Source organism: Lissotriton helveticus, chromosome 11 (assembly GCF_964261635.1).
Source record: "Lissotriton helveticus chromosome 11, aLisHel1.1, whole genome shotgun sequence".
Taxonomy (NCBI): domain Eukaryota; kingdom Metazoa; phylum Chordata; class Amphibia; order Caudata; family Salamandridae; genus Lissotriton; species Lissotriton helveticus.
Genome location: NC_136072.1, coordinates 585359040 through 585382532, shown reverse-complemented (window position 1 = coordinate 585382532; position 23493 = coordinate 585359040). Strand labels below are relative to the sequence as shown.

The 23493-nt window shown below is 46.7% G+C and overlaps 1 long non-coding RNA gene across 1 annotated transcript; it reads right to left on the bottom strand.

Annotated features, from left to right (window-relative positions):
* Nucleotides 1-2803: 2803 nt before the first annotated feature.
* On the bottom strand, nt 2804-3512 carry LOC144790932 (uncharacterized). The gene is made up of 4 exons (XR_013602259.1): nt 3452-3512; nt 3147-3278; nt 2936-3031; nt 2804-2836 (listed from the first exon to the last, which is right to left on the bottom strand). It is a non-coding gene; the product is annotated as an uncharacterized LOC144790932 (long non-coding RNA).
* Nucleotides 3513-23493: the final 19981 nt, after the last annotated feature.

Sequence of the window (23493 nt, the reverse complement as noted above, 5' to 3'; positions counted from 1 at the left end):
CCTAAGAAGCTTCTCACGCTAGTGATGGTGGTGGGTCCCAGAGTTGGCTGGTTATTCTGGACTTTGGCTGGATTGGGTAACACTCCATGCTGAGAAAATCTGTATCCAAAAAAGGCTATTTTCTTCTGGAGGAAAGCACACTTCTCTCAATGGAGTATGAGACCATTGTCTCAGGCGATGGAACGTGACTCTTAGGCGATCAAGGTGTTCTTCCAGCATAGATGCATGTACTCAAATATCATCACTGACATTGAGGACTCCTTCAAGGCCAGCCAACACGCTCCTTATCGTGTCTTGAAAGACGATGGCTGCGCTTGAAACTCTGAAGCTAAGGCGCTTGTATCTTCTGAGACCCAAGTGAGTGGAGATCGTCATGATGGCTGTGACTTAGGGTCCAGTATTAGCTCTTGATAGCCAGCTCATAAATCCATCTCCAGGAACCACTGGGAACCACTCACTTCTGCCACAATGTCATCCACGCTGGCCGTCAAGTGACAGTCTCTCTTTAATGATTTGATTAGGTAGGCACATGTCAACGCATACCCTTCCCTGGGTCATTTAGGTTTTCGTGCTACCACAATTGGGGATACCCATGGCGTCGGACCATCAATCCTCTCGATGATATCAGCCTGCTCCAATCTCGTCAGTTCTTCCTCCTTCAGTCTCAGGTGGAAGGCTACTCTGTGGTGTTTCAGGGCAACAGAATGTACTGAGTTGTCGCCATGAAGATTTATCATGCAGTCTTTGAGGCATTCTATGCGTTCACTAGAACCTTAACTCTACATATCTCCCTTTTTTCCCAACAAAGAAACAAGTAACTCACTGTCCGCCGTTCATATCAAAGTCTCGAAACCTGGCTGGTCTCACCACTGCTCTTCCCCTGCGGGTCAGTCTTATCGGGGTAGCCATGGCCTCTCCCTCAGAAGTCTCTGCGCCACCTTCTCCATTGTCCAGCGAGGCCTGGCCTTCCCCCGCTCCACTACCGTTCATCTCTCTTTCCGCTCCGGGGCTACTTCCATTGTCCTGCTCCTCACTGGCTTCCTCACTTCCCAAGTCCATCTCTCCATCCATGTGTTCGTCTCTCACCCTGGACTCCTCTTCACTGTCTAGGTCCTGTCCACCTCGGTTCCACTGTAGTACTTTGTTGCATCTTGCCATGCGGTCTTGCGACCATACATTGCCATCACTCAATAGGGCCGCTCTGCCGTACACCTTCTTCACCTGCAGGGGCTTACTATACTTGCTATCCCCCTTCCTTTGCATGGTTGCCAACTTGACTCGCACCCATTCACCTTCCTCTAATCCAGTATCCTTCACGTTTCTTCGCCTGTTGTAGTGCTTTGCATAGACCGCCTGTGCCTTCTCCAAGTTGGCCTGAACCACCGCAGGGGACCACTTGCTCGTTATGGTTTTCTCCTTCCACACTCGATTGTCTCTCGTGAAAGGGTCACGTCCCCTCAAGATTTGGAAGGGACTATATCCAGTTCCTGTGGGAGTAATCCTGTACGCCCATATCATTTGCCATATCTCTTTCTCCCAGTCCTTGTTGTTGGATATCGCAGCTTGTACGGATCCCATCACCACACGGTTGAACCGTTCCACGAGCCCATTCCCCGCCGGGTGATAGATCGATGTGTGCTTGGAAAGGATCCCATTGCTCTCCATCAAGCTGATCCATTTTTCTGAGGTGAACTGGGGACCATTGTCACTCAGGATAGATTTCGGGATGCCCTCTCTCACGAATGTGTCACTTAAGAATCTTAATATCGTCTCTGTGTCCATCACTTCCTCCACCTTCTTCTCAGGCCATTTCGAGTATTCATCTACCAAGACACACACATATTTTTGAATGCCTTGCCCATCCAGGATGGGACCCAATACGTCAATAGACAATTCCTCCCATGGGTTCTGTGGGGGTTCAAATTTTCCCAGCGCCGGGCGCCATGGCTTGAGTGTCTTGTCGGCTCCCTGGCATTCTAGGCAATCCCTAATGTGTGAAGAAATTCCTAGGCAATCACAAAACAGTACTAGTGCAAATAATCACAAAAGGAGGGGCTAATGCAAGGAGGGACGGACAACTAAGTGAATGCACATACATAAATGCGTTATTTATTCATAAAACAATATCTCATACATATAATTAAAAATACAATTAATAAATCACAATAACATAAAACTGGGAATATAAAAAGTGATAATGAAATCACCAAACATTAAAGACAATAATTAATCATTCAAAACCAAAAACGTGGCACATATATAATTATCGACGCGCGTTTCGGCGTTCAAGACAACGCCTTCTTCAGGAGCCACACAATTTTCTGCAACATAACAAAAAAATATATAATTATAACACACTCTATTTCTTTATCTCTAAAAACAACGTTAGTGCATTCACAGTTAAATTAAAGAAGCAAGAAATTCTTATGTCCTCCACACCCTAGCAAATAGACTCTAAAGATACAACCAAGAAAATATAATTGAAAAAACACAGTCAATAATGCTGTATATATTGTTGAAAAAATTGATACATTCAACAATTAGAATAAGTCCAGTTATTATAGGTTGTAAATATCCTAGACCATCAGTATAAACAGATAATTCAGTAATACATTATAATTTAACACCACATTATAAACAAGCATCTATATCCAGTTCTCTTGGAGGATTCCTATGCATGTCAACTATACATTATACATATAAATAAACTTACTAAAACACAAGAATTCGATATATCTGACTTCAAGCCTTCATTTGATGTGGCCACGGTCTCTAGTGCATAATGTAGGGTTTACCAAACGTTGGGTGGTGGTATATACCTCATTAGTCTGGGTACCTAGTTTATAAGAAATGAAGGGTACCAATGAGAAGTGGCATAAGCTTGATTTCCTATTTAGCCAAAATTAAACTAACAGGGCCAGACTTAGAATCTCACCTGTATCAGGACTTTATTTCGCACTTCTATGTTGGTAAGATCTGACTGCTTAAACAGCATGCAGCGTGACAGGTTGAGCTTGAATAATAATTTAATCTGCACCAGAAGGGGAGATGTAATAGAAACATTCAAAAGTCATACCAAACGATTCCCGAGCTTAATGTTTAGATCTCGCTTACAAAGAGAGCCATGTGATAAACTCTCCACTCACCAATAAAATAAGCAACAAAGTTGCAAAAACTTTGAAGAAACCAGCGAGCTCTTTTTTCAATAGCTTCAGCACGGTGCGTAATTCTCTACTGTGACTCTTGCCTCGAAGCAGGATATTGTCGAGCGAGTGAGTCTGTAGAGACGAAATATAAAAGACGCCACCGGGGATTAGATAACGCGACCTGGTTAACGCGGCATGTAAAAGACGGTTTCAATTCGTAATAACCGGTGAAGATCGTGCTCTTATTAACCAGGGGTCGATGGAGATTAACACCTAGCGAAACTAAGTAGCAAAGCGCGACTTACCGACAGGGGGTAATTTAAAAGGTTCCTCAACCGTCCGGCGTCCAGCGTCCACTGCGGTGATGACTAACCCTCCCTGCACCGGACGAGGGTAAAAATAGCTTCCGGCATAGACCACGTGTCTGCCTGGCTAAGAACCTTAAAGGGGCATTGTCCGTCTATTTATGAATGCGGAAGCGGCAATTCCGACTATATGGAGTGAACTTTTAACACTCGACATGCGCTCTCCAGTCAAAAGGCCGCATAAAACAGTTGCACTTGTGCACCCTGCATGTATAAAACACTAGTCATCGCCACATAGATAAAACAAATGGCTGAATAATACATTAAGCGTCATAGTGTCATAGATTTAGAACCGAATGAATTCAGTTTTGTCAAGGAGCAAATGGCTGAATAACAGTGTTAAGAGAAACAAACCTGGCCCAAAGGTAGTCTCAATGATACTTATATCAGACCCAAATGGTGATATTCATAATATTATTAATGATCTCTAGAGTCAATTTTGTAAAGAGAAAAAATTGACTGAATGACAGTATTAAAGAAGACAAACCTAACTGGTGGACCAAAATGGTGATATTAATAATCTCTAAAAAATCGCGTTTTCCCAAGGGATTTCTGAATTTAATCCCTTAGAGAAAGTGTTAAAAACAAAAATCCAGTAAACTTCGCGTTTCTTGCGAATGGCACAGCCACCTTTGCCATCTGGAACTCTGATTTTTTCTAAAATGCGCCACTTAAACTCATCAGATTTGTGTTTATGTTCCAGATAATGTTTTACTAACGGTGCCACGACCTTACCGGTTTTAATGGCAGATCTATGTTCCGTTAGTCGGACTTGAACTGATCTTGAGGTCTCACCGACATAGCCCAGTCCACAAGGGCATAAAATAAAATATATGACGTTAGTGGTCTTACAGTTCCACATATCACAAGCAGTAGTCGCAAAGCCATTATGTACATAGTTTTCACCTCTTAAGATGTTAGTACAGGATTTACAAGAGGAACAAGGTACTGTTCCACGAACCGGTAAGTTATTTAGCAAGGAGCGTTGTACAAGGCTGCCATTGTTTGCATTGCTGCTGATCCTAGAGTGAACAATAAGATCTTTAATATTTTTATTCCTCTTGTGAGCAAACAGTGGCTTAGCAAGAGTGTCCTTGGATGTGGGATTACAATTTAAGATGTGCCAATTACTATTGATGATCTGTTTGACACGGTCATTAAGGGTAGAGTGTTTAATCACACAGACCAGTTGGTCTGTCTTCTTCACTTCTTTATTCTCTAGTAAGGCATTACGATCATAAAACCTTGCTCGCTTGTAAGAACTTCTTACTAGTCTATGAGGATAGCCTCTCTCTAAAAACTTTTTCCTCATTTCAGATGCCTGGATGTCAAAGTCACGAAGATTAGTACAGTTCCTACGGACACGCAGGAATTGTGAGAACGGAATACTATTGCGTTGACTCCGAGGGTGGAAACTGGTAAAGTCAAGTAATTCTAGGCAATCCCTGACATACCTTTCAGCTCTTAGGTCCATACCTGGCCACCAGTAACCTTGCTTGGTTCTCAGTTTCATTTTTCCTATACCCAAATGGCCTTCATGAAGCATCACCAGCAGTTTGGGAACAATGTCCGCTGGGGGAATGACCTTGTCCCCCCTATAAACAAACACTCCTTGATCATCCACCGATAGGTCTTCCCTGACCTCATAGTACGCACGTAGATTTTCCTTGATGCGCTTCTTCTCCGGCCATCCTTGCACTATGCACAATTTTACTTCCTGCATAGCCGGGTCCTCATCGTATGCTTCCTTCCACTCCTGGTTGCTGATGACTTTCTCCTGGTCCTCCGTCAGGGCTACCATCTCTTCCTCCCCAGCTTGGCCACATTCTCCAGGTTCCATGGCTGCCGACCGGCTTAGATAATCTGCTACTTTGTTCCGACTGCCAGGGATGTACTCCACGTCGTATCGAAATTCCAGTAACTTCAACGTCATTTTAGAGATCCTGGGGGTGGCATTCTCATGCCCACTGGAGGTTAAGACCTTTACTAAGGGTTTGTGATCTGTCCTTAACTGAAATCGATCGCCCCACAAGAATTGTCTAAATCTCGTCATTGCCCACACTACGGCGAGCATCTCTTTTTCGATGACACTGTACTTTCTTTCTGTGTCGTTCAAGGTGCGGGATGCGAAGCTTAGTGTGTCCATCACTCCTCGCCCCCTATCTTGCATCAAAACCGCACCCAAGCCCTTATCACTGGCGTCCGTTGTGAGCACCATATTTCCATGAGGGTCATATCCTTGCAAGGGTATTGCTCCTGCCACATCTTTCTTTATGCTCTCAAATTCTCTTTGTGCTTCCTCTGTCCAGTTGAACACTGAGCTCTCTCTTGTCAGTTTTCTCATGTGGTGCGTTTTTGTTGCGAGGTGCTGCACGAATTTACTATAGTATTCGACCATTCCTAATAAGGACCTGACATCCTCCTTGCTGGCGGGTGGTGGCGCTTCGCTGATCGCCTTCACATTGTCTGCCTTAGGGGTGATCCCTTGCACTCCAATCTCATGCCCCAAGTACGTCACCATCTCCATGCCCAGGCGGCACTTCTCCCACTCCGCCATGAGGCCTTTCTCTTCTAGCACTTTTAGCACTTTGGTTAGTTTGGCGTCGTGGTCTAGTTTGTCTCGTCCCATCACCAGGATATCAACCTGGAAATATTGGATGCCGTCCATATCCTTAAACAGTTGGTGCATCAACTTCTGAAACACCGCCGCCACCAAAGCTAGTCCAAACGGCATGCGTCAGAATTGGTAGCACCCGAAGGGAGTAATGAATAAAGTTAACCTCCTGCTCTCCGGGTGTAGTGCAATCTGATGATACGCTGATGTCAAATCGATGGTGGAGTACCACTTGACCCCTCTCGTTTTTGCCACCATCTGCTCAATCCTTGGCAAGGGAAACTTCTCCACCACGATATTCTTATTTAGGTCGCGTAGGTCCACGCATAGCCTGACCTTTCCATTTGGTTTCATGACCACAACCAGTGGCGCCAGCCACTCAGCACACGTGATTGGTTCAATGATACCTCTTTTTTCTAATCCTTGTAATTCTTCTTGTACCGCCTCCCTCACTGCCAGGGGTACGTTCCTCACCTTGTGGGACACCGGTGTGGCGTCTGCTCTAAGGACAATTCTGTGTGCAAACTTCTCGAGCCTTCCCACCGTACCTCCGAATACCTTAGGGTACTCTTCCTTCCACCTTTCCAGGTTTGGCCACACCTCCGGCTCGGTGAGGAGGATCTGTTCCTTACCACCCGGGTCCAGTTTGATGCCCAGATCGCCCTGGTCTAGCCATCCTAGTACTGATGGTCCCCTTTCGGATATGTACAATTTGCAGTTGGCTGTGCGTCCACCGGACTCAAACTTTAGTGGGCGGAATCCCACCATGGGTATGCGATCTCCATTGTACGTGACCGGCCTGAAGTCTAGTCTCTCCAGGTCTGGGCCCAAATGTGGTTCGAAGGTTTCCTCCCACACCGCTTTCTGGACTATGTTGTAGGGTGATCCCGTGTCTGCCACTATTCTTATCGGTACTCCTCCAATTGTCATGTCCAGCACTGGTTTGGTTGATCTTTTTCCGTCTACACTCAATACCTGGTCGTAGATGCAGAGCACAGTGTCGACTTGCTCCTGGTCATTCTCCTCTGTGCCCTCCTGTCCTTGGTCGATGTACTTGATCACGCTCCTGGAAGACTTCCTGCGGCACACTTTCTCGAAGTGACCTACGATTCCACAGTACATACATTTGGCGTGAAACGCCGGGCACTGCCTGTCGTGTGCTTCATGTGCCCAACTTCCGCATCTGTAGCATGTTTTCTTGTTGTTCCCCGTCTGTTTTCCTGGTTGTCCTGGATCTCCCTGCCACTTGTTCGGTCCTTTCTGCAGGGTCCCCTTGCTTCTGTAGTCTTTGCGGGGCTCCTCCTCTCCTATCCGGTTCACCACCGGATTCGCTGCGGTCTCCCTTTTTGCCGCCTCCGCGCATCTTCGCGCCATTTCCGCTCTCTTGACCACCACCATTACTTCCTGTAGCGTGAGCTCTCCGCTGGCCCACAGCTTGTCTTGCACCGCAGTGCTCGTGGTGTGCATCACAATCTGATCCTTGATAAATTCATCCTGAAAAGTGTCATACTTGCACGTGGATGCCAACTTCCTTAACGCAGTCACGTACTCTTCCACTGACTCCCCTGGTTTCTGCTTCCTTTGTTGGAAGTTGTATCTGTCGATTGAAACGCAAACCACCGGTTTGTAGTGTTCATTCAATTCCTCTATTACGTGGGCATACACATCGTCGTCCGTACTTCCTCGTTGTTTGGTTATGAGTTTCTTGAAGATCCTGAGCCCCTCTGGGCCTAGGCTATGTAATAATATTCGCCTCTTCCTTTGACTTGAGAACTTCTCCTCGTTTTCGTCTTCTAACACCTCAATGAAGTTGTCTATATAGTCTCGCCAGTCCTCCCACTTCATGAGTGGCTCTCCTGGTTTGGGTAAGAATTGCACAGGGGCCGTCGCTGATGCTGCTTGTGCGCTCATCTTCTCGCGCTTCACTGTGGGTGGGGTGTCGCCGTGACTTTTGGGGCTGCCTGGTGCACTGTCTACCCCTCGCTTCTCTATTTTGTGCTGGGGGGCTTCTGTTTCTGCCCCTTCGCTCTTCCCAAAGGTCGCCAGTGCTCCTGCCCTTTTCCAGTTGGTGTGGTGGGGTGTCTAAGGTCGTCCGCCCCTCCGCACGCGCTCACTTTGTGGCCCCAATGTTCCCACTGACTCTCCCTCTGTGCATACAGGCTCTGCTGCGCTCTCTGGTGTACACTCGCCTGTGGTTGATGATGCTCGCAGGCCGTTGGCTCATGCGGTGCATCTGGCTCTTGATTTCAGGCCTTGGTCCACTGCTGCCCTGCTCGTTTCATTACACTCAGGTATTTTTCTTCTTATTTTTTTTTTCCAGGTCGTCATCCCGACCTCGTTGCCATTGTAATGTTGCTCTGCCCCAAGTAATGACAGGACGCTGTGGTGGAGTGGCACGCTGTGTTTATTGAATCGCTACTCCAGAGAGCGCCGAGCTGGTGCAACCTGCTCCCGTGACTCGCGCTCTTTTCTCCCCCTCCTGCGCGCGCATCCTAAAGATGGCCGCGACACGTCGCGTGGTGACGCAACGTGCGTTCACTAGAACAGTAAGCTTTAATGAGTTAGCTGCGCAGGTGCAGCAGAGGGCTGCTCGAGTTTTTGTGTGACGGCAAGTATTTTTTTCAGTACTACCGTTAAAGAAAAGAAACTCTTTTATTTTGGAATAGTGGACTGACTCGAACATTTGTTCAATAACAACAAGCTATTTTGGGAATGAAATACAGGGGGCGAAGCCCCAGCGCCCACGTGAGAGAACCGTCCCTGGAGGCGAGGCTACAGACCAGATGGTGTCACCCCATGTGAGGGTGTCACCCGGTGCGGTCCGCACCCCCCGCAACCCTCTAGTGACGCCTCATAGCTGAACAACGATTAGAAAAAATGGATAGGGGTTCTGCCCACATTACCCTCCCGTACCTGAGCAGGAGACATCCAAGGATGAAAAAGTATCAACAAAAAGGTACTGAAGGGATCAATCTACTTTTAATTCTCAAACAAGAAACAGTCAATTATCTTGTGATACGCGAATTATACGCAGCATAGGTATATATAAATTCATATACACATGTATGAGCAAACAGCCAGAGAGGCACAATATCAAAAAATGATACAATCTATATACAACACTTCACATCTACAATATGTACAAATACACAAAACACTATACAATACCAAACACACTTCTCTGTACCCTTGAGAGAAAAGAATATATACACCAATTTACATATGTACCGCCTCTCAATTTGGGGTGGAGTATACACCAAAAACGGTAGTCCCAAACACAAAAAAACCACCAGGGGGTAACTAATCAACCCAGCCTACATTTGTGTTGGTGTGCCTTGGAAAAAATCCAATCTTCCTTAAATTTTTACAAGGGACTCCGTTCAAAACATAAGGTGTCGACGCAGTCGCGGTCGCGTTTCAGCCAGATGATATAGGCTTCATCAGGACATGGGTACTCTAGTAACAACAAATACATATATTAACTCTTTCTACATACACAAAAACACATATTACAGCTGCTAGAATAAAAGAACTTAGTCTCCCCCACCTGTGGAAATGCAGTGTCAATGGGTGATTCCGTCATGGAAAGAAAAAACAATACAACCAATAAATGAAAATAATAAATGATCAATAATCAAGGAGACTATCAAAGAGACCCCAACCACACCTCCAAGTGAACAACTCAAGCGTGCAACAAGATGTAAACGCTAGTGCCAATTCAACGAATCACCTTATACCCCAAATTGACAATGCATATGAACGCCAAATACTATCAACACTCAACACGTGTCCAAAGATAAGTACCTATTCTTCAAGGTCCCGGCCACACTTCGGGCTGGTATCGCCGCCCCCCCCACCACAACCACAGAAGTGGGTGGGGTAGGAGCCACCGTCTAGACTCTATTCCAGCGGACTCTACATGAGGGGGACATATAAAAAAGCATTCAATCAATCCCAGGGGAGGAATAACACGGGGGGGGGACGTCACCACACCAACGCCATCACTGATAACAGGGTTTCTAACACACAGCACGATGCACCTACCTTAAATCTTCGTGATGTCCACCCAGGTAGAAAGAAACTCTCTGAGATGGCTCAAGTCTCGCAATCTTCCTATAGTCATGCCACGACCCCAGAGGAAAAGAGAAGAGAGGAACAACACACCGTCAATCACTAGACCCTCTCTCCTCACTACACCTACACCAATCTCCTCATGGGGCTACATACAAATCATCCTATGTGGCAGAGTGCCGGTCCAGAGCGGATCATAAACCGAATGACACTGGCCACTAAAGGTACCTATATAGTACGTGCCCGCCAAACTTAAAAAGTTTTCTCACTAGAGGCTACATATCGGCCTAATTCGAAACCCAAACACGGCCTCTCAAGGTGGGGAAACAGTCGGGCAAGACCTATCAATCACTCCACTGTCGTAGCCACCAACCCCCCTCAGTATTCTGCTCTAATTAAGTTTAAAGGGGACCTTACTGCCCGTACTGCGCCCTCGCATAATTATGCGGCAAAAAAAGCCGAAAATACCTTCAATTTATACACAAGGGCAGTGGCACGTTCACTCAATGCTAGCTCCAACGCCTCTCCAGCCGAATCACCAGAGCATCCGGGCCGGCTGACACCGCGCATACTAAAAATGCGTGTCATACGTCAGACTGAGCGTCCACCCCATAGATAACACAAACAAAGGACTATCAATCCAAAAAGTTACCGATACTTATCCACCGGCGCACAAGAATCATAAACACTCACAATATTTCAAGTTAGTGGCCAAGCTCCCTTTGACCATACAAAGAGGAAAAGGAAGAAAAAACAAAACAGGTGGAAATAAATCAAGAAAAAGACAAAGAAATAAAACAAAACAACCAGACGACCCAAAGTGACATCCACAAAACATCATACACCCATTGTAGCTCTTGCACTTCCACAATAGGGTTCCCATTCTAAGTAAGGCATCATAACTATACATCCCAGGCGACACCAAAAAAGGAAGGAACAGTATCAAAAGGGATCAAGGGAGATGCAGATCCCTCGTATTAGTGTCTGGCAAAGCACAATAAATACACATAGTACACTTTATAAAGACAAAACCAGACCAAATATATACAGTGTGTGTAACAGCAACATATGAACATATATTTCAATAATCAGTATCAAACCTTATCGCAATTCATACTCATTCCAAAAAACTTGGCCATAGCGATATACAGAGTACAGTAAACAATGAAGAAGATCAAGGCATTCAAATCAATGCCCAAATTTCGTCCCGCTCATTAAGTCCTTTATCGGAGGTGTGATACCTCTCTATTAATCTTGCTTCTGTGCGGTTCAGCTTGGTCTCTAATTCTGTTTTATTTTTAGCCGTGATGGTAACTAGAACTGCCCAAGTCAACTCCTCTTCATTATGGTTTGCCTCCATGTAGTGCTGCACTAGAGGGGCACCAATGTACCTACACCTTATGCGCGATTTGTGCTATCCAATCCGCATTTTAACTGCTTGCGTAGTTTGCCCAATGTAGGACAGGTCACAAGGACATTTCACTACATAAATAACGTTCTTGGTGTTACAATTAGAGAAGGTGCACATCGTATGTGTATGGCCATTGATTTCGATCTCTTTCAAGTCCATAGTGTTAGGACACACAATACAGTTCATACAGCGGTAGTGTCCTATCACGGGTGACAACCCTAACAGGCTCCTAGTATCTTTTTTGCTTGTCACCACCCTACTCGCCTTAACCAAATGTTGCTTTATATTTTTCCCTTTTCGAAATGCAAATAACAGTTTTGGAATGTTCAGATGTTCTATTAATTTCCAATTCTTTGAGATGATCTGTTTCACCTTATTTGCCTTTGGATTGAATGTTAGGACACAAGTTAACAATGTGCCCTCCTTCTTATCTTTGGGTGTCAGTAAACTTTCCCGAGGGGTGTACCAAGCACGTTTAAGTGCTGTTCTAACTAACTCCCTGGGGTATCCTCTATTACAGAGTTTGTTCATTAGAATTTCCGCATTATCAAAATAATCGCTTTTGTTGGAACAATTGTGACGAATACGCAGAAATTGCCCATAGGGCAAATTTTCTTTAAGGCTCCTGGGGTGGCCACTACTGAATTCTAAAAGAGTATTCCGATCAGTGGGCTTGGTGTAAAGATTAACCCCGAGGTGTCCCTCACTATTGTAAATCTACACATCGAGAAAATTGATTTTATCATTGCTTGAACTCATTGTGAATCTCAAATCAGATGAGCACGAATTCAACCAATCATGAAACCTACTGAGTTCCTCACTGTTACTATCCCAGATTAGGAATATGTCGTTGATGAAGCGCACCCACCTCGACAACAAGTGCCGAAATGGGTTCGCTTCACCGAAGACATACACCTCCTCAAATTGGTCCATAACCAGATTTGTAATCTCCGGAGCAAAGCAACAGCCCATTGCGACTCCCTTAAGTTGTAAATAGAGGGAGTCTTTGAAGGTGAAAAAATTATTTTTCAGACAGATTTGTGCCAGTTCCAAATTGAATTTAGTGGGGACCTGGTGAGGTTTACTTCTACGATCTAACACTAACCTCATTACCAGCAGTGCCTCATCCTGCGGTATGTTGGTGTAGAGACTCTCGATGTCGAAGGTGACCAACAATTGCTGGCCACCATCGAACACCAAGTTCTCCACCTTCTGAATAAAATCCATAGTATCACGCACAAAGGCCCTGGTGGTACAGACAAATGGCTTCAGGAATGTATCGATATATTTGGCTAATGGCTCGAGCATTGAGCCACATGCCGCAATAATCGGGCGTCCCGGAGGTTTTGGGGCGTCCTTATGTACTTTCGGAAGTACATATATGGTAGGTGTCTTCTGTTCCGAGGTATTTAGGAATTCATATTCCTTTTTGCCAAGATATCCCATGTCTAAGGCTTCGGTAGTCAGATGAAGGATTTTAGCTCTCAGCATAGGGGCAGGGCTATTGTCTATTTTGCGATAATGTGCAGGGTTACTCAGCTGTTTCAGTATTTTACTGTCATAATCATCACTATCCCAAAATACAATTCCCCCACCCTTATCAGCAGGTTTTATCACTGCTAAGGGGTTATTCGCTAAACTGATGGCGGCCTGGCTGTCCCGGCGCCGTCACTGGGGCACGACAGTAAACTTAACTTATTTGTTTTACTCACAAGCTGAAGCTCAACATTAACTTGCTTCTATCTCATTACTAATCTACATTTCGCATCAGTGTCAGAGGCGGTTAGATTATTGGATCAAAGTCTCTTATTATCCCGCACTCAGGAGAGCTATATCATTTGCAGTTTTGGGCACGGTGAATAAATATTCTGTCTCACTGGGTGCCATGTGCATTCTGACTGGGTATCCCAGCATGCAACGCTCTGCCCTGCAGGCCAGGGATCTTGCCTCTGACGAGCAACCCAGCTCTGTTTTGATTCAGCCTCCAAATAGTACTCCAAATAGTACTGGTTGCCCGTCGTTTCAGACCGTGACAATAAGAGCAGTAGAAAACTCAAGGGAAAACACAGCAGATCTAGAAAACCAGAAAAGCAGGGCTGTTCTATATCGCGAGTTTGGGCAGCATGCCCCCAACAGGGCCAGTGTTTTATAAAACCAAAGATAGGATGCTGTATTATTGCGCCACAACAATCACAACAGAGCGCTAAAGTACCGCTTAAAATTTTTTTAATTTAGGCTCTGATAAATCCTTGGCTCTGGTACTGCTGTCAGTTTTGAAGATCGAAATACATGATTTAAAAAAAAAAATCAGAGAACTGTGTTATTATCTACCAATGACCAGTCGCAGCTCGCGCGGAGGGGGGGGGTCTCTTGACGGGGGGGCGCCTCGCGCGTTGGGGTTCCCACGAGGTTAGGTGCCAGGGAATTAAATATAAAAAAGACAACTTACCTCACAGCTGGCCCGCCCACCTCTGCTTCCCTTGGTGCCTTCATGAACGGCACTGGAGCGGACTGGCAACCCCTCTCAGCCAATCCTGGTGCAGCAGCGCCAGGATTGGCTTAGGGCACGGTTAAGCTTCGCCCGCCGCCTGCCCATTAGGGGCCCGAAGGGCTCCTAATGGGCCTGCGCAAGCAAGTGCAAACACAAGTGCGCATGACTGGGCAGGGGTAAAAAATTCGCCCTCCGTCCCCACTCATGCGCACTTGTGTTATGCCGCTCGTTAGCCGTGCTGAACTGTGGACCATTTTTTGCCTGTATTCCTGGGAGCTGTCTGTCCCCCTGAAAGGAGCAATCTCACCAGCGCGTACTTGAGGCGCTATCGGGTGGCGGTGGAGCGCTAAGGGCAGCGCGGCCACTGTTGGACATCGAGGACGGGGCCGGGACTGCGAGGCCCAGCATTCCAAGCAGCCAGGCAATCGCCGCAGCTGGAGCCTCTTCCCCGCCCCGCCTCTCTGCAGTGCCTGAAAACGGCTCGCGGGAGCCGCTCGTTAGCCGTGCTGAACTGTGGACCATTTTTGCCTGTATTCCTGGGAGCTGTCTGTCCCCCTGAAAGGAGCAATCTCACCAGCGCGTACTTGAGGCGCTATCGGGTGGCGGAGGAGCGCTAAGGGCAGCGCGGCCACTGTTGGACATCGAGGACGGGGCCGGGACTGCGAGGCCCAGCATTCCAAGCGGCCAGGCAATTGCCGCAGCTGGAGCCTCTTCCACGCCCCGCCTCTTCCTACTTAACCCCTCCTATCCCCGCGCACGCGCGCGGGGTGAAGACCGGGGCGAAGCCCGGGCAAAGGGCGGGCCGTTTGAGGCCGTTAGAGGACAGTAGAGACCGGACCGGGCCACCCCCCTAATTTCTTGCCTTCCACAACAGCCGATTGTCACAACCTTGCCTGGCTATCCTGAAGTTCTGCTTGACCAAATGGCAACGAGGGAAACAAGAAGCAAGGCGATTACCATGGTCACAGGTACTCTGGATAATTTCCTTGCTAAGGCTAATACCGTGGTTAATAAGGGGCTCATAGTCTTAGAAAAACAAATAGCAGAAGGGATTGAAAGCTCGCACCTGGCCTCTCCGGGGTCTTTCTCCAATGGTAGATCGCCACAACTGTTGGATGCTACTCATCTATCACTTATGGATAGCATCGATCAAACTATAGAGTCAGTTCTCCAGCAGCTGAGGACTCCGTCCAACTCATTTAGGGATCGAGACTCTGTCCGCATCCTTGATGGGGTGGCATCTTCCCCTACACCACAGACTGTTCCACCTAGGGACTTGGGGAATGGTTCTATTGAAACGGATTATATGGGTCTCCGAGAGGATGCTGTCCCGAAAAGGAAATGATCGCGGAAGTCTAAAGTTGTAAAAAGGGCTAAAATAGATCCCACCTCAAACATCGCCGATGACAGCACTGACGCTTCTGGAACCCCTTGCTCTGAAATGGCGAGTTCTGAAGTTCACGCCACTAACCTAATACCTCGGTACACTGGCCCATTTATCTTTGGAGGGGGACATCCAAACACTTCAGAGCATATCATTTCCTCACTTACTAACATCATTAAAAGTCTGTTGGATCCCCTCTCCCTAAAATTGGACTGTATTGGGGCTAGACTTTTAGCATTAGAAAGATCAGGTGGAAATGGGGCTGATCAGCAAGGGTTGCGACTAAGTACAAATGGAGTAAATGGGACTAACGATGGGATTTCTATCCCGCCTAGCGCTTCTATTACTGTGGTTCCAATTCTGCCAACAACTGTTCCCACAGACAATGCCCCCATAATCACTCCACCACAATCTGCCCCTGTACCCCTCCCTAGGCAATTGCCCCCGGTCCCACCTGTCAGGAGGTCGAAGTTACCTACTCCGGCTAGTTCACTGGGACAGGAGAGACTGCCTAATGTAATGGCTGACTGCCCTAATCGGATAGGCAACACCTTTAACCGGTGAAAAGCAGTCAACTTGCCTCCCGAGGCGGCGGCTTATACTGCAATTTTGATGGGGGTACCTGAGCTCTCCAGCAACGTGGTGGAATCTTATGATTCCCTACGTAACAAAGTTATTAGCTGGTTAAATGTTCAAAGGCCCCTACCACCTAACCTCAGAGGAGAAGTACTGATGGTTAGAAGGGTCCCATGGCTTGGGTATACTGTCAAGAAAAAGGGGGGAGATTGTATAATCATAAGTTTTGGGAGTTCTCAGGTTGCTACGTACATTTGCAATTGGCTAGGGAGTCCGGGGAATACTTCCATAGAACTGGTCCCCCTGTCGTTCTTCTACCCCAATGTGCGAGATGTGACTATGGGGAGGGACGACGGCTGGACCAGGGTGGGATTTGCTGTTGACGCGGCAAAGGTACAGGCCTCCTCGTTATGACACCCCTGTCTATGGCAATTATGTTCACCCCAACAGATACAGTTGCCTTGATCAGGTTGACTGACTCCAGATGGGCGCATCTATCGGGGATACTCAAGGTGTAGCTTCTGAAATCGCTGGGTTGGGGACAGGAAGAGAGGTAATTGATTTCACCACTCAAGATCTTGACGCATCTCCCTCGGAGAGCACAACCACGAGCAGTTCCCGGGGCCAACTAGTTAACTTATTCCCGAGCTTATCCGGTCCAAATTTAATACCTGAAGCTCCATATGATCAGGGAATCCTACCGAATAGGTCTGAATTACCACCATTAGGTACCGCCGCTGTGATGACCATGGGGACGGTGCCCAAGACTCCCGTAGGAATCATGAAGGTCCTCTCCTGGAATGTGGCAGGCATTGCTAACAAATTATATACAAATGATTGGGCTTCCTTGGTAGGCAGCAGCAACATCTGCCTCTTCCAGGAGACTTGGGCCAGGGAACACTTTCTTAGAGCAGGTTACGCAACCTTCTACATCAACGCTAAGTGGAATGGCAGAGGGAGGCCTTCGGGTGGACTAGCTGTCTGGATGGCCAGTCATATTGGATGTAATGCGGAGATAGTACCCACTTATTCGGAGGACATAGAATGTGTCCTCCTTAAATGGCCCAATGCCCTCAATCTGGAAATTTTCAATGTGTACTCATGACCAGTCAGTGCGTCCATGGAATCACCCACTTTGGACGATCTTTCATTATTTTTGGGTCAACTTCCCACTGACTATAAGATATTGATTGGTGGAGACTTTAATTGTCACTTCGAACCCCTTGAAGGTCTGAAGGAGGGCACCCTAACTGCTGAAGACGACTATTGGGGGATCCCCCCATGTCAATCCCCTCATCCTAAATCATGGTCCCCTTTAGCAGTGCAGATCATGTCCCTGACTTTGAATTTTGCCCTGAGGGCCTGTAACGGTGCACCCCTTCTGATACCCCTTCAACGTGCACTTTTAACAGGAAGAACCATGAATCACGCCTGGACTACATTTTTGTGGATACAGGCTTATGGTCAAAGGTCCAGGATTTTAGGATTGTAGAAAGAACAGACAGTGACCATAATGCCCTTTGTCTAGATATGGCTTACCCCATCCCTGCTGTAGGGTTGCCATCTATTGACCTCAGTGAAGATCTAGGGAATTTGGTTCTTAGCACCAACAGACGCAGGGTAAGATGGGGGAAATTAGTAAATTCAAAAGAGAGCATAATTAAAATCTATGAATTAGCACTCCCCAAGCTAGAAGAAATAGATGGTCTGATCAACCAACCCAGAGCCACAGATTTTAATGAGAAAATAGCCCAAATCCACACAGATTTAGTGGGAATTTTAGGAGAGGTTTTTTACCCAGTGGTGGTGCCAAGGAAGACAAAGACTCGAACCTCAGCCTGGTACAACTCCACTTGTAAAAAGATTAAGACCGAGCTGATCTCCACAATAAAATCAGGCACTAATAAGGATAAGGTTGCTGAACTTAGGCGCAAATATAAGGAAGCCCTGGCACAAGCAAAATCAGAATGGGACTGGAATAGATGGCAGGACCTTTCCCTAGCACTAGAAACGAGGGACTCTAGAAAATTCTGGTCTCTGGTGAATACTGGCTCAGGAGAACCAAAAACAGCAGTGGAGCCAAACATTGCTGCTCCGGTTTGGGAAGCCCACTTTAGCAAATTGTACCAAGATACTCCTGAATTTGCTAATGAGGCGGCCCTTGATGTTATATCTGACCCTGCAGATGGACTATAATTTACATTGGGTGAGGTAGTTAGAGCCATAGAGAGACTGGCGTTGGGGAAGGCCCCGGGACTCGACAGATTGCCCGGCGATCTGTTCAGATACCATCCAGAGATCTGGGGCCTGTACCTCTTAATTCTTTTTAATTCCATTCTGGGAGGCATGGAGATCCCCTGCACTTGGCTGGGGGCAGAGATAGTACCAATTTTTAAAAAGGGCTCTCCTCTCCTCCCAGCCAACTACAGGCCGATCAGCCTTATAGATGTACCCCAAAAACTATTTTCTCGCCTTCTCCTGGACCACCTTCTAGAATGGATGGAGGATAATGCGATTCTTAGTCCCCTCCAGGCGGGCTTCAGGAAAAACACGTCCACCGTGGATCAGATTTTCCGCCTCGCTCTCCTCTACTGGAAAACAGTGAGGATCGAGGGGGGGGAGTCTGTACATGGTGTTCGTGGACCTGAAGTCCGCATTCGACTTGGTTCCCCGCAAGAAACTATGGGAGGTCCTAAAAGAGCTGGGTGTTCCTTCTCAACTACTGCATGCTATAATTAGGCGCCATGAAGGCAATTTTTCCCAGGTTAGGTGTGGGAGGGATGGAGCGCTGTCTTCAAGGTTCCCAGTTCTCAGAGGGGTAAGACAGGGTTGCGTTCTTGCGCCGACCCTGGTTTGCCTCTTTGTTAACAGTGTCATACTCCACCTTGACAATCTCAGGGACAATGACGCACCCCTGTTGGCAGGCAGGAGGGTACCGGCTATCATGTTTGCCGATGATACCCTCCTGCTTTCCAAATCCCTGATGGGGATTCAGCGGATATTAGATGGGTTTGGCGTTTTCTGCAGGCAACATGGTCTGGAGATTAATACAGAGAAAACCAAATTCATGATATTTAATCCCTCCTTTACAACTAGGCCTAATCCAACACTAGGTTCTGCAAGGCTGGAAAGGGTAAAAACGTTCCAGTATCTGGGGGTAACTCTACACGAGAATTTATCATGGGGCCCCCAGATAGCCAGATCCCGGTTAAAATTGTCCCAATTATCGGGCGCAATCCTGAAGGTCGCAAATACATCAACCTTCAAACCCATTAGTCCAGCTGTGGAGATGTATAAAACCCAAGCCAAAGCTGCTGCATCATATGGTAGTGAGTTGTGGGGTCACAAAGCTGGGGCAGAACTAGTCAGAGTAGAAAATAACTTCCTCAGACGCCTTCTGCTTCTCTCCCAAGGTACGCCCTTGCTGCCACTAAGACTAGATCTGGGGCTCCCCTCAATAGGGGACGAATTGGAACTAAAACCGCTGAGGTTTTGGCATAGGCTCTGGTCCACTGGCGAACTTGCACATTACCGGGAAGACCTTAAGCATGTTATGAAGCTTAACCAGCGTGACAGAATCCCGGGGTTGACCTTTATTAAGAGGGAACTACATGGTCTGGGACTCCCTGAGTTATGGGAGGATCCTGAAAGAGGCTGTCAAAGGGTCCCTCGTAAAAGGCTGGTGGAAATATTCAAGGAGAAAAGTCTAGTCTCTATGGTTTGTGCACCCAAAAACGGCACCCTGACCGAACAAATCCTGGATTCCAAAAATTCTTATCATTTTGAAGGTTTTATGGACATCATATTTCCTATTTTAGCAAGGAAATTGTTCATTCAATGGAGGCTAGGCACCCTGCCCCTGAAAACTTTTACTTGCAAATGGACAACGCGGGATGAAAAAACCTGTCCTGGGTGCAACAACTACGATGAGGAAGAAATTCACGTTCTGTTCTTTTGTCCGGCCTACACCAGACCGAGGAAATACTGGCTAGTGCCCTTGTGTAGGAACTTGGGCATAAGAAATTACTTACATTCATACAGAATACTGAAGACAAGTACCCTGCCCCACATTGTCTTTGCAGTTGCTAAGTTTATAATGGCCATGTGGCAGATAAGGGGGAAAATACCAAAAGACTGAATACTGATATGAATTGTAATGAAATTGCTACTAATGCCTAGACTCAGGGAAATGAACTACCCATGAAACGTACCATGTCATGTTTTTATTGTATGTGGATGTCTTTTAATTGTTTTAAAGTTTTAATGAATCTTTTATGGTCTCAAATGGCTGAAATAAAGAATTTTTGGATTGGATTGGTTATGCTGCTGCCTGTTGCCCCTGGTCTGAAAATCATGTCAGTCAACATGACGCCAGACCGCCCAACCCCTTCAGACTCTGAAGGGGTGGGTGGTCCGACATCATGCTGACTGATATGATTGTCAGTTCTCCCTCAGAGTCTTTAAACTTAAGCAAACTGATTCAGTTTATTTAATTTCAGAGACGCAGAGGGAGCTGCGCCTGGCCCATTCTTTTCATCTCACCTCTTGAGTAGATGGAGGACCATTGACTACGTATGGCTCAATAGGAGGTATGGCTGTCATGATGGGAAATAGTCGCTGCTTGTGTTTTCTATGAGGCAGCTGGGTATTTGAATTGGAAAACCTGGCATATGCTGCCCTCCTCCTCACAACAGCCAGCAGGAGAAACCAGTCCCAGTATTGCAATAGCAGGATTGTCCCCCGGGCTAGCTCTAGGACGGTGCCACTGGTGCCACTGTACTGGGTGCTGGCTTCCTGCGGGCACAGTGTTTGCAAGTTTATTTTGTTTTTAAAGCACCTGCTGCCACGTTCCTTTCCTCTGACAATTACTAGGCGTCACAAACATGTCAAGATAACTCTTGTGAATAATGTTTTTCTTGGAGAGAGATCGAAGTTTTGTATAGTTGACGTTTAGACTTTTGTGAAGGTAGTGCAGAGGGTTAATATGCCTGCTGCAAAGAACTTGTACCATGTAGATTGGTGTGTGTCCCCGTCACCCTCCCCCTCCTCTTTCCATGCTGTCTCTCAACCTCCCCTCCTCTTTCCCTCCTTCATTCTCTGTCTACTAGCCCTGCTCCTACCCCCTCTCCCCTGAATCTCTCCCCTTGCCTGCTTTTTCCCTTACGTATATGTCCTTATTGTTTGTCTCAACCTTACATGCAACTATGTTGCCATGCTCTAATAACTGTGTAACCTTTGTAACGATGTAACCTGCAACTATGGTCTGATACTCATGTAAAACACCGATACCTCCGGGTTTAGCCAGCGCTATGTAAACCTTTCAAATAAATAAATAAACAAAACAAATATAATGTAAATAGATCAGCAGGTTACTGCTTTTAAAAGTGACATCCTTTTTAGGTCTTGCTGAGTCAGCGCGCATGCGCTCCTCTAGCAAGACTCTAGTAGGGCTTCCGAAAATGCTACCAGTGTGGCGATGAGCTTGCTGTTACGCGCGCGGGCGCGTGCTCACAAGCAGACGCTGCATCTGCTTTCACTTTTGGCGTCACGCGTGCAACGCTGCATTTGCTTTAGACTGCGCGCGCATGTGCTCTTCCTGTCCTCCCATGTGCAGCACAGAGGCGTTCTTGCGGGCGCGTGTCCTTCTTCCTGTTATTCTTTTAGTGGGTGACATAAATGTAGCTCCTCCCCTGCTGCTTTGACTGTTGTCACACAGATCTTCCCACTTAGCACGGAGGCTCCTTTCCTCAGCCGCCTGGCAGTTCCACCTTAAGAACGCACCCAGAGACCCTGCCTTTGCGCCACACCCAGTGGCTCTCGGCAAATAACGGGCGCTGTCAAAGGCAGTAGGTTTGGCTTATAAATAACAGTGCCAGAAATATTATCTTTGCTAGTACTTATCATTCACATTAATTAAACGTTTACCTACATGCTAAAATGTTGCCACGTTTATGTGGGACGTCAGCAGCTTTGCTTTGTTTGTTTATTACTTGATTGAGTGTTCTCCCATCGCTCTCTGCTGTCACGCCCGGCTCCACACAGTTGACCCAGCACCCAGGCCTTCTGTTTTTGGAGACAACAGGAGAACACATATACCCTAAAACACTATGAAGGATGTCACCTTGAGACCTTGAGACCGTCCGGTGATGAGTGCGCTGTATAAGAATATCTGACTTGACTTGACCAAACATTAAGGTTATGCATAACTGAAACTAAGACTAAAGCCGGAGGTGTTAGAAATCAAAACCTTCTAACCTGAGAACAAGCATACACTAGTGTCAGGTGGACGTGAAGTAGGAAGCAGGAGAGTGTCATCGAAGCAAAGGTTTTATTTGCCAGTCATGTCATCCTTACTCTCCCCATCATGGACACACTATGCATAATACATCAAAATTCGAAAACCTCTTGGCTAATCCCGAATCAGCATGTACTTGCATTGTCTGACTATCTAAAAATCCTATGCCACTCTAGAATCCAGGGTTGTAGCTAGGGGGCCGGGGAACTTGCAAGCAAAGAAAATGGCTCCACCTTTAGTCCAGTAGGAGGGTAAGAAAAAGCCATACACTGGCTGCAGTTGGCTCATCACACTTCTGGGCCCTGGTGCCACTGCACATGCTGCACTAATGATAGCTATGCCCCTGCCAGAATGCCTGCAAGCGATCAAATATCCAGGAACCCTGTAGCAGCCAACTGGAATACTCAGCAGTAAACTGAGCAAGCAGCCCAAAAACAAGACCCACATGTTGCCGTGGGCCCAGGTATCTAATGGGTATAGTGGAAGCCTGTGCACAAAGGCTGACCTGCTAACAAAATAAAAAATCATACAGTCTGAGAAGGGAGCGGGGCCTTGGATGGGGCGAAGCCTCGTGCTGAGAAGCACCTAATAGGCACTTGTGGCCCCACCCACCCCAAACTCTATCCTAAAAATAAAACAATAAGATTGCTGAGGATGTTGCCGACCATGTGATGGGCTGTTTTTACACCCCTTTATGGACATCAGCAGTTCAAAGCCTCAGAAAACGAGCTGAAAATCCACTTTTTCATTGGATATTGTGTATCACGCGGTGGCACCCTCTGAGTTGGTAGGTCTGCAACGGGCCTCATTGCCACAGAGGGATTTTAATGTGTGTTGCACAATACGGACTTTCCTAAGTTAGACTACTGAAGGGTTCATCAGTCATCTAGATGTATGCACAAGTGTGAAAATAAGCATAAGTGCATTTATGAGCCCATTCGAATCTCTGAGTTTGACAGAGTAGATATCAAACAGACCTATTTCCTTATGACATACACAGAGCAGGTTTTGGGTCTGCCTTATTAGCCTTTCGGTTTCTCCAACCAACCCTCTTTCAAGCTGTTGGCTTGAGACTTTTTTCAATTATGCGTTTGGTCAGCCCAGTGGATTATTTGTCTATCACCTAATGCTAGTGTCTGT